We start from the raw sequence: 12,495 nt of genomic DNA on the forward strand, positions 1-12,495 counted from the left end.
GAGTTGCGATTTGGCGCTTCTGTGCATGCGTGACCGCCAAAACATGGAAGTAACCCGTTCTGGTACTTCCCCGTTTCGGCGGGTCCGTAACCCCAAAAAACACAACCTGCAGCGTCTGTAACCCAAGGTATAACTCTACTTACAGAAAGGGGGGAGAGAGCACAAAGACCAAATATATTTACAGTATATTAATCTTGCCATGTAAATAATACTATATATGAGCACCTCTTACATGTTCATGGGAGACAGACACAGAAAAGAAAAAATATTATCGTAACTAAAACCTTGGGAAAGCCCATTCCCCATGGTTGACCAACATAATAAAATGGTACCCAACAGAAAGGAATCTGTCTCTCTTCATTTGACCCCTCAGGACCCTTAGCTGATAAGTCGGTTTTTTCTAAAAGTGCCATTTCCCAAACTTTAGAATACCAGAATGCAACAAGATCTCTCCAGCAAGATCTCTCCAGAACCGGGCTGTTGCAGCTCTCGCTGCTGTAAGTAAATAGATGATCAGTTGTTTATTACAAAGATTCTCTTCCCTGTGTGTTAAAGCTTCACTGCCACGTGCGCAAGATTGTACGAGACAAACGGATTCTCCTTCAAAGCTGAGAAATGGTTGTGACATTTCTGGAGCACCCCACCCAGAGCTCACAAAGCACGCTGCAGCAGCAAAAGGACAGCAAAAAACCCTGAACTAAGGAAAAAAGGCTAGGTATTGTTGACAGCAGGCCGATTATTTCCAGAGGCAAGCCGAGGTTGCTACTTCAACAGGAAGTAACAGCTAACCCTGGCTCCCTAATGAGCGTACATGTGTTTGCAAATAAGTATGTCTCTCCTTGTAGCTATTTAGTTTTTTCAAGTGTGTAGTTACAGTATCTATAATTATATTTTGCTGATGGCCGCGAAGTCTCTGATGCTGGATTGCCTGCGGCAACCGAGAATTTGCCAGTTTGGAAGAAGAAGAAGAAGAAGAAGAAGAAGAAGAAGAAGAAGAAGAAGAGTAGTTTGGATTTGATACCCCGCTTTATCACTACCCTAAGGAGTCTCAAGGGACGCAGGTGGCGCTGTGGGTTAAACCACAGAGCCTAGGACTTGCCGATCAGAAGGTTGGTGGTTCGAATCCCCGCGACGGGGTGAGCTCCCGTTGCTCGGTCCCTGCTCCTGCCAACCTAGCAGTTCGAAAGCACATCAAAGTGCAAGTAGATAAATAGGTACCGCTCCGGCGGGAAGGTAAACGGCGTTTCCGTGCGCTGCTCTGGTTCACTAGAAGTGTCTTAGTCATGCTGGCCACATGACCCGGAAGCTGTACACCATCTCCCTCGGCCAATAAAGCGAGATGAGCGCCGCAACCCCAGAGTCGGCCACGACTGGACCTAATGGTCAGGGGTCCCTTTACCTTTTTTTAAGGAGTCTCAAAGCGGCTAACATTCTCCTTTCCCTTCCTCCCCCACAACAAACACTCTGTGAGGTGAGTGGGGCTGAGAGACTTCAGAGAAGTGTGACTAGCCCAAGGTCACCCAGCAGCTGCATGTGGAGGAGCGGAGACGCGAACCCGGTTCACCAGATTACGAGTCTACCGCTCTTAACCCCTACACCACACTGGCTCCCAATAATCCTGTGAGGGAAGGGAAGGTAGTTGGTTTGGCTGGGACTATAAACATGGCTAAGTGTGAAACTGGGAAGAAGGCATGGGAAGCTCATGGGCAGTGTGTATGGAGGTCTTGGACAGCCTCGGTGTTGTGGGCCAAAGGAAAGCAGAGCAATATGTTTGGCACCAGCTTGGCCGCAGGAGTTGCCGGAAGGAGGTGTACAAGGCGCCTTAGGGACTCCATTCCGAATTTGTGTAGGGTTTTCTCCTTAGCCTCTTCCTCTCCCAAAGATACCCCGCAAGACAGCGGAGGTTTTGGATCAGAGTCTTCCTTCTCCTGATTGGTCTACCTTCTCAGGTTGACAAGCCCCACGTTCCTCTATGGCAGGGGTCAGCAAACTTTTTCAGCAGGGGGCCGATCCACTGTCCCTCAGACCTTGTGGGGGGGCCGGACTATATTTGGGGGGGGCAGGGAAATGAACAAATTCCTATGCCCCATAAATAACCCAGAGATGCATTTTAAATAAAAGGACACATTTATATTCATGTAAAAACACGCTGATTCCCAGACTGTCCACGGGCCGGATTTAGAAGGCAATTGGGCCGGATCCGGCCCCCGGGCCTTAGTTTGCCATAATAATAATAATAATAATAATAATAATAATAATAATAATAATTTATTATTTATACCCCACCCATCTTGCTGGGATTCCCCAGCCACTCTGGGCGGCTTCCAACAAAATGTTAAAATACAATGGTGTGTTAAACATTAAAAGCTTCCCTAAACAGCGCTGCCTTCAGATGTCTTATAAAAGGCTTGTTAGTTGTTCTTCTCTTTGACATCTGGTGGGAGGGCGTTCCACAGGGCGGGTGCCACTACCGAGAAGGCCCTCTGCCTGGTTCCCTGTAACCTCACTTCTTGCAGCCCTCGGAGCTGGACCTCAGTGTCTGGGCAGAACGATGGGGGTGGAGACGCTCCTTCAGGTATACTGGACCGAGGCTGTTTAGGGCTTTAAAGGTCAGCACCAACACTTTGAATTGTGCTCGGAAACGTACTGCTCTATGGCGTGTGCAGAAACCTCCTTAATCATTGGACCCACTATTGGTCTGGCCACTCAATCCTCCGGAGCCCATCTTCACATGCAGGGGAAATCCCTAACTCACCCAGGATTTGAGACCCATCAGTTGCCCTCACCTGGTTTACCTGGCCAGTTGAAGCCATCGCCCCAGGATGCTGCTGTCGCATGCTGACAGCTTCTAGGAGCCACAGGTAAGAGCTGAGTGCAGGGTGGGGACCAAAGGTGGACAAACCACCCCAGAAGGAGCATGGTATGTCCCCCACCAGAGGGACCACCCCCCCTTCATCACATGGCACATAGTTAAAACTATGAAACTCACTTTTATGGGAGGCAGTGATGGTTCCCATCTTGAATGGCTCTAAAAGAGGATTAGAGAAGTTCATGGAGGTTAAGGCTATCTGAGAGCCTTCTGGCGATTTCCTCACTGCAAGACATGAAGCTACAGAGAACCAGGCTGAAGGTCTTTTCAGTAGTGGTGCCCACCCAGTGGAATCCCCTCCCATCAAATGTCAAGGAGATAAAAAAAACCTATTTGACTATTAGAAGACATCTGAAGGCAGCCCTGTTCAGGGAAGTTTTTAACGGCTGATGTTTTACTGTGTTTTTAATATTTTGTTGGGCACCACCCAGAGTGGCTGGGGCAACCCAGTCAGATGGATGGCTTATTATTATTATTATTATTATTATTATTATTATTATTATTATTACTACTACTACTACTACTACTACAGCATTGTGACCCACAAAACCCCAAAGAGGCAAAAAGGGCCTTATAGCTGTAGACACAGAATTCCACATATCAATAGGAACTAGTCAACCAATTGCTGCAGGATGTATGCAATCAGTGAACGACCCCAAACTAACCAATTTGAAAATCTGGGGGGCGGGCGGTACTTCGCTCCCCCAGCAGAGGGCAGTGCCAGCCCAGTTTCGCTCTGGCAGGGTAAAGCAATTAAAGAGAGAGACATTGAGGTGTTTGTGGATGTCTGCACGCCCAGCCCGCAGAAGCTGACACTCTATTTTTCCAGAAGTCCACCTTGTCAATTGTTCTCTCTTGATTAAACATAATAAGGGCAGAGAACCCCTATATCCGTCAACTTAAGTTTGGTCCCGTCTGCCGGAGATGTGAGAGGAATAGGGAGACGGCGTTTGGCCGGCTCCGCTCACATCGGAGGATTTTGGTGGGCAGGGATTAGGTTAAGTTGTTTGACACTAATTCGCTTTGCTACATCTCTCTCTCGGCTTAACTCTTGCCTTTGCCATCAGCACACTGACCCATCTGGATGGCGAGGCTGCAAGACGGACGCGGCTGCCGCTGCCGCTCTCGGGATCCCAGCTGTTTTTATTCGAGGCCAAACTGGATCAATCACTGTCTCGCAGCGTGAGAAGCCAGGAGGCATGAAATATTGAGGAAAGTGGGAGATAGGGAGGTGGACGTGAGAGAAGCTATTGCGAAGGAAGGAGGTCACCAGGGGCAGTGGCGTAGCATGGAGGGACAGGGGTCCGTGGCCCAGGCGCAAATTTCTGAGGGGCCACAACCAGGCACCTCCACAACAGGTTTCCCCATCGAGGCAGGAGCCGCGGGGAGGCGAGCCGCACCGGAGGCAGGCCTATGTGGCTTTGGTAGCAGTGCGCCTGATTCCCGTGGCTGGCAAAGGGATGCCCACACGTACCACACCCCTGGGATGGCCAAGGAGGAGGGAGGATGCTGCCGCCACTGCCCATCAAGGAGGGAAGAAGAGGAAGGCCGGAAAGCACTGCCAGAGCCATGTGCATTGCCCAGAGCGCCTCACTGCAAGGGCAGGAGGACGAGGAGACACAGTGGCGCTCCTGGCTTCGCATTTCTCTGCCTTAGCTCTGCTCCCATGTTGGGGCTTGTTTGCAAGGAGATACTCCCTTGATTAGATGCTGGCCAGCGAAGGGACTGACTGCTGCGCCCCGGGCTCTGGCAAACCACACTACGCCCCTGACCAAGGGTAAATGACGATCCCCACAAGGGTGTTGGGTTGACCGACTAAAACACCCACCCAGCCACCCTGGTTGCCAGGGAAACTGCCGGGTCTTGAGCCTTGTGGCGATCACACAGGGTCCCCGGACGTTTCACCGTCTATTGATCCCTGTGCCACCACTTTATTTCTCACTGCCACCACCCAGGCCCTACCTGGTACAATACTGAGTCCAGTCAGGGTTAAATTGGAACATAAACTTCTGTTTATTTATTGCAGTTTAACAAGCATGTGGTTTCATAAACGGTATTGGTCAATTACATTCCTGGGGTGCCTATCCAGACCTATAACTTCCGCTACCTGCTCTCACTCACTAAACTACCTCTCAGATATTTACTTGTCTTGCTAGCCCCTAACTGTTCCTGACTCAGCTTATTTCGCTACACTAACTCAACCTACCCACAAACTCTATCCCAATTCATTCCCACTCCAACCCACCACCCAACTCCCAACGAACTTCTCCCTTCGCCTCTCCTAGAGCTGGTTTTATAGTCCCTCTGACTCCACCCCCTGGGTTCTGATTGGGTAACTTGTTTAACTATTTCACCTCCAGCACTCTCATATGTTAACGTCACAAGCCCAGGGGAATGTCAAGCAGGGCTTGGGCCTTACGCCATTGCCATGTGCTGCCGGCAAGTTGGAAACAACCAACAGGATCAGGCCTCGTGACCAGCCATACATCAGAGCGCATCACATGGTGATGACTGACCCACCTCTGTAAGAGCTTCTTGACCAGGCTGGTTCTTTGGCCTGACCAACAAGATATCGCTGAATTTGTACACAGAAGAATTTTTTTTTTAAATGACAGAGCTTTTTGTGTGCAAGAAACAACAGGCAGGTAACAGCCTAGTTTTGCCACTTCCAGAATAGGTGTGCTCCCTGTTCCTCTATGTGTATCATGGCTAGGCATTTGGGATTGCAAAGTGCAAACACTGAAAATGTAGAAGAGAAGGGAAGATCAAACCCACAGGGCCATCCTGCCCCATTTCCCCTGCACTTCTTTGTTGCTGTGAACTGAGCCTGCGTGTGTACAACTTGTACACATAAAGGCTTTCTCTGAACAAGCGGAAACCTGCATTTTCCTGGTTCGTCTGTACACTCAAAGGCTCTGTTGATAAAAGAACAAAAGGCACAGGGAGGTCAGGGCATGGATGCTATGCGTCAACTTGTGACCCTCTCATCTGGCCATTCATTGCATGCGCTTCCTTCAGATCCACAATGGCCCTGAAAGCTGTTTTCCAGTCACAATGTATTATGCTTTCACACGCAAAAATGTACAAATATTTTGTGCGTTCTGCAGTCATAAACAAATAACAATTGCTAGCTGGACCAGTCTGTTTCCAGCATATCGTTTTTCCTGCTAAATGATGTTGGAAACCAAGAGGAGGGCATAAAGATAGCAAGGTAAAAAAAAAGAAGACGTAAAGGACCCCTGGACGGTTAAGTCCAGTCAAAGGTGACTATGGGGCTGCGGCGCTCAGCTTGCTTTCAGGCCAAGGGAGCTGGTGTTTGTCCACAGACAGCTTTCCAGGTCATGTGGCCAACTTTCCTAAATTGCTTCTGGCGCAACAGGACACCATGACAGAAGCCAAAGTGCACGGAAACGCCGTTTACCTTCCCACCGCAGCGGTACCTATTTATCTGCTTGCACTGGTGTGCTTTCGAACTGCTAGGTTGGCAGGAGCTGGAACAGAGTGATGGGAGCTCACCCCGTCGCCGGGATTCGAATCGCTGACCTTCCAATTGGCAAGCCCAAGAGGTTCAGTACACAAGTAGTCACAAAGCCACTTTTCTCATGCAGCTATTTTTGTGAGCGGGTAGGTTATGCAGGGCTGTTTGCAAATTCTACTTCCCTTTCACCAGCTGCTAATAACTCTGTTTTCCTTCCCAAGGAAAGCCCAAAGAGGCTCAGAACAGACCAGACCAGACCAGAATGAATACAAAATATTAGAATGAGAATCAATATAACAAAGCATAATACATCGAAATACATCTGTGCTTTTGCTCAGCACAGATTACCTCACAGGGATGGAGCAAAGGTCATTACTGGAACAACCCCTAGGACCTGGTAAGACACCTCCTTCTGGTTTTGTTTTTCAAAGAGCCTTAATTGCAAATGTAAAGAAACAAAATCAAGTAGGGAAACCCCCACCTCGACCAATTATAAATCTGGCACAGAGATCAGGCAGACTTAATGGTGAAGATACCCTAGCTGGATAGTTGGATGTGGAATGAGGTCTCTCAGAAGGGCAATAAATGATGCTTCAAATAAACAAAGGAATAAGGAGGCAGTCTGAACAGGAGAGGTTTTTGTCAAGGGGTGTATAGACAAGGCCATAAGTCTGCTAAGCTGCCACTTAGGAATGGTCAAATCCACAGTGAAATTATTCAGATTCTTTTGTTGATTTAGTCTTAAGTACTTATAGGCCAGGGACGTGGGTGGCGCTGTGGGTTAAACCACAGAGCCTAGGACTTGCCGATCAGAAGGTTGGTGGTTCGAATCCCTGTGACGGGGTGAGCTCCCGTTGCTCAGTCCCTGCTCCTGCCCACCTAGCAGTTTGAAAGTACGTCAAAGTACAAGTAGATAAATAGGTACCGCTCCGGCGGGAAGGTAAACGGCGTTTCTGGTGCTGCTCTGGTTCAAAAGCGGCTTAGTCATGCTGGCCACATGACCCGGAAGCTGTACGCCGGCTCCCTCGGCCAATAAAGCGAGATGAGCACCGCAACCCCAGAGTCGGTCACGACCGGACCTAATGGTCAGGGGTCCCTTTACCTTTTATTATAGGCCACCCTATAACTTAAGTTCTCTGGGTGGCTTGCAATAGATTACCCCACTTTTTTTTGTGAAGACAAAATTTGGATGTCGGTGTTGCACTGCAACATGGTCTTTGGAGTGTTTAACACAGAAGCACCAGGTGGCTACACACTCACAGTTCTTGCATATGCATGCAAGATTCACTAATAGAGGAGACTGGCATCAAAGGATTGGTGTGGAAGGTTGCGTGAATCGCAGACCCGATTCTTGCTGGGGTGTGCGAATTTCCATGGGTGCGCTGAAAACCTGTGAGATTTGGGGGGATAAGATCTGGATTTAGCAGTTTCTGACTAAATAGAGTGAGTGGAGGCGCCCACACTTTCCCCATTAGCAAACCTCTGTGCAGCCAGGTGACATGACGGACTGATCAATGCTCAAAGTCCTCATCATTACTGGCATTATTTATAATTAGACAAGTGACTCTGCCTCCATCAATCATGGACAAGACTTACTTTCCAGGTTAACAGTGCTCCTCTCATAGTATTGATAACAGGATCAATGAAAGGCAATGCAGAGGGAGGGAGGGTTGTCTGGTAACTGTGTGTTCATAAGAGAGAGAAAGAATGATAGAGATTTTGTTTTAATATACATGCCAAGGTCAAACAGCTGAACTGAGAATGTGAAGTCTATTTCCTTAGCCTTGAATTTCATCTATCCTCTGTCCCCTAAACATTACCCATGAGGAATATACAGTCCAGAAAACCGTACACAGAACTGTAACTTAGTGCATATGGCAGCGTATTCTTTTAGACCGTTTCCTTAAATGTCTGCTAACCGTACCATTCAGAAACATCTAATCATGTTGCTACAAGGCTGAAACCTGTTTGAAATCTATTGTTCTGCTGTCTACCCCACAATTCCCTCCCTGTTATTTTCCGCTTGGTTCGTTGGCACACGGAAACGCAGTCCCCTTGCAACAACTTAGCTTTCCAAAGCTTGGATTTAGGAAGATTTGTCCCAAAAAGTGGTTAAGGACTTTCAGAAGGTGACCTGCAGGCCTTACTGCTTAACAGTCCTGCCTCTCTGCTTTGGCTTAATTAGATAGCAAAGGGCCTGGCTTTTGCATTAGACGTTTGGGTTTAGTCAAGCATCCCAGGTTCTGCAAAGTTGCTCTTAAGCAGCCTGAGGACCTGAGCTTTCCTGGCATGGCGGGTTGTGCTGTTTTACCAAGTACACTTGTGACAGCTTACCTTAATTGCCAGCAAGGCTGAGATGGCTGTTAGGAGATCAGGGAAAGCCAACTTCCTTCTTGAAATAGGTAAATTCGGCCTCTGGGAGATGAAAAAGAATCTAGACCTTTCTTTGGGTTCTTTCTTGCTACGCCTGAGTTTGTTCCTGAGTTAGAGGGGAAAGTAAGTTCTGTTCCTGAGTACTGCAACAGCATACCCTCCAACATTTCTCTACCGAAAATAGGGACGTCCGATTCCATAATAATACAGTCGTACCTCGGTTCTCGAACGCCCCAGAACTTGTACGTTACGGCTCCCAAACGATCGAAAACCGGAAGTGAGTGTTCCGGTTTTCGAACGTTCTTTTGGAAGCCGAATGTCCGATGGGGCTTCCACGGCTTCTGATTGGCTGCAGGAGGTTCCTGCAGCCAATCAGAAGCCACGCTTTGGAAGGCAAATGTTTTGGAAGGCGAACGGACTTCCAGAACTGATTCCGTTCAACTTCCGAGGTGCGACGGTAATAATTTTATTATTTCTACACTGCCCAACTGACTGGGTTGCCCCAGCCACTCTGGGTGGCTTCCAACATATATAAAAACATAACAAAACATTAAACAACTTGCCTATACAGAGCAGATGTCTTCTAAAGGTTGTATAGTTACTTATCTCCTTGGCTCGGTCGCATAACTCCACACGCTCCAACATTTCTTCGATGAAAATAGGGATGTCCTAAGGAAAACCAGGACATTCCGGGATCAAATCAGAAACCGAGACAGCTTTGGTAAATACAGAGCTGTCCCTTGGAAATAATAATAATAATAATAATAATAATAATAATAATAATAATAATAATTTATTTATACCCCGCCCATCTGGCTGGGTTTCCCCAGCCACTCTGGGCGGCTTCCAACTGAATATTAAAAACAATAGAGCGTCAGACATTAAAAACTTCCCTAAACACGGCCGCCTTCAGTTGTCTTTTAAAAGTAAAATAGTTGTTTATTGCCTTGACATCTGCTGGAGGGCGTTCCACAGGGCGGGTGCCACTACCAAGAAGGCCCTCTGCCTGGCTCCCTGTAACTTGGCTTCTCGCAGCGAGGGAACCGCCAGAAGGCCCTTGGAGATGGACCTCAGTGTCTGGGCTGAACAATGGGGGTGGAGATGCTCCTTGGAGCGTCTGCAACAGCGCTTTCCCCACTTGCAAATCTCATCAAGTGTTGTTGCTGCATTGGGGGCTAGATGATTTGGGGAGGCCCTGCATACAGCCTGCTGGCTGGAGGCTACTCATCCCTGGCTTAAAGTGTGCCTTTGGGGTGCTCTGAAATGCCCTGAGGAACAGATCCACCAAAGCTTACAGTACTTCTATACCATATTTTGCAATGGCTAAAACCTTCAGACAAGCGAAACTGACATGGGCCGCAGATACGCCATGCGTTAAAGGTGTTAAGTTGTGGGTGAACATATCAGATGACACAGCAATTCTTCAAATAGCTCTTGTTTATTCACAGGCCAGAACAGAACTGAACTGAAGGGTTCAGCCAGCCTGCTTATATAGAGCTCCACTACAACGCAACAGTAACCACTTTCTGTAACTATCCAATCACTGAATGTCACTTTCGATCTCTTATTTGCATATGTGGACCTGAGTGAAAACTCTCTACAGTATCCCCCTGCTGGCCCAGGGTGAAAGCTTCAGTACATAGCAAAAGGTACACTCCGACCCCTTCAAAGAATCCTGGGAACAGTAGTTTGCCCCCACGGCGCTACAATTCCCAGCACCCTTAACAAACAACAGCCCCCATGATTCTTTGATGTGCTTTAAACGTGTGGTGTGTATGTAGCTGTGGGCTCTCGGGCGAGACAAGGCATCCCTTCTGGACCCACTGTTCTTCATGTTCCTGAAATATCATCTCTGAAATATCAGAGTTGCCATTTGAAGAAATGCACATCCTGGTCTCCCTTGGGTTTTGCCACGGCAAAACGGGGTATCTGGATTAACTGGGAATAGTTACGGCAGCGGAAGCAGGCGGGCAATTTTTGGTCAAGGGGTGACCTCTTTCGGATTGTTAAGCATTGGTTGTTCGTTCGCTGGAGCGGAGGTGAGGAGAATGCCACAGCATCTCTCGCTAAAACCTTCCCGGATCGATCGGCTGTGTCTGGATCTAAGAAGATGTGGCGGCGGCATTCGCAGTGGTCCCTCGCCTCCCCTTGCTGCTCCTTTCCTCCTTAATTGAAGTTTGTTTGAGCACATCCTGAGAGCCCTAGCCAAATATTTAGTTGCTGCAAATTGGCACTCCGGATCAATTACTAGCTGACTTGACAAGTGTCACTTTCCACCCTCCCTACGCCATCCCTTTGGGCTCGGGAATCAGCATCTAGCGGCATGTGGGTCCCTCCCCTTCGCGAGCCCAGATCTGCTGCTCCCTCTGCAAGCACGTTTTTCATCAGGCTCAGCAATCTATCACCTGAGCTGAGGCGAGATTTTCAATGAAGAAAAGTTCTTCTTTGCTAATTCTCCCCGTGCAGGCCCATGTCTGCCGGGAACTTTCCCCCCTCTCTCTCTCTGGACTTTGAAAGTTGGAGAAAAATCGGCTGCGCCCTTGCGCATTTATCACTTCGGTTCGTCCGTGACTGCAATGCAACAGGCCTGGAGTTAACGTATTCTTTCTGAAACGGGGAGACATTTGCAGAGCAAAGAGGTTTCCCACCCTTCTCATCATCTCAGAATTACGGTACTTCGTCCTTGCTGTTGCAAACAGGTCTCAAAATATGCTGCAGTCACAACTTTCCTTTGCACGGCCATTCTGCTTCTCCCTGTCCCGGCTTTGAAAGTTGGCTTCCCTCCCAATGTTGCCTTTGCTCAGATTGACGTGGCCTTCAGAATAAATGACCGGCAATGAAGATGTTCAATTTTGCCATGGTTTAAAGCAGGAATAGGGACGTGGGTTGTGCTGTGGTCTAAACACAGAGCCTCTTGGGCTTGCTGATCAGAAGGTCGGCGATTCGAATCCCCGCGACGGGGTGAGCTCCCTTTGCTCTGTCCCTGCTCCTGCCAACCTAGCAGTTCGAAAGCACATCAAAGTGCAAGTAGATAAATAGGTACCGCTCCGGCAGGAAGGTAAACAGCGGTTCCGTGCGCTGCTCTGGTTTGCCAGAAGCGGCTTAGTCATGCTGGCCACATGACCCGGAAGCTGTACGCCGGCTCCCTTGGCCAATAAAGCGAGATGAGCGCCGGAGTCCCAGAGCCGGCCACGACTGGACCTAATGGTCAGAGGTCCCTTTACCTTTACCTTCCCTAACTGTCATTGTAGGGACTGAGGAGGGGGGATTCAATTCAGCTTTCATTTAAATCCAAATTTATCTAATGGTCAGGGGTCCCTTTACCTTTTAAAGCAGGAATGAGGAACCTGCAGCCCTGCATATGCTGTTGGACTCCAACTCCCATCATCCCCAGCAAGCGTAGCCAACGCCCAGGGGTGATGGGAGTTTGAGTCCAGCAACATCTGGTTCCCCAATCCTGGTTTACAGCAGGGATGAAGAACCAGTGGTCATCCAGATATGGTTGGGGTTTATGGGGCTCGTACGTTGCTTCCACAGAGAAGTCCCAAAGAAAGTTACAATCAAAATCAGGTGGTAAAATGGGTCAGTGCGTCTGGCTACTAACCAGAAAGACGGTGGTTCGAGCCCAACCAGGGACGTCTGTGTGCAGAATTCCTGCATTGCATGGCAAAGTGATGCATGTCAAGGCAAATATATATATATCTTAATTCCACATAAACGTTTTTATATTTAATCCAGGATTTTCTCTTGCCATGGAAAATCTGTCAAGTAAAAG

Source organism: Podarcis muralis, chromosome 13 (assembly GCF_964188315.1).
Source record: "Podarcis muralis chromosome 13, rPodMur119.hap1.1, whole genome shotgun sequence".
Taxonomy (NCBI): domain Eukaryota; kingdom Metazoa; phylum Chordata; class Lepidosauria; order Squamata; family Lacertidae; genus Podarcis; species Podarcis muralis.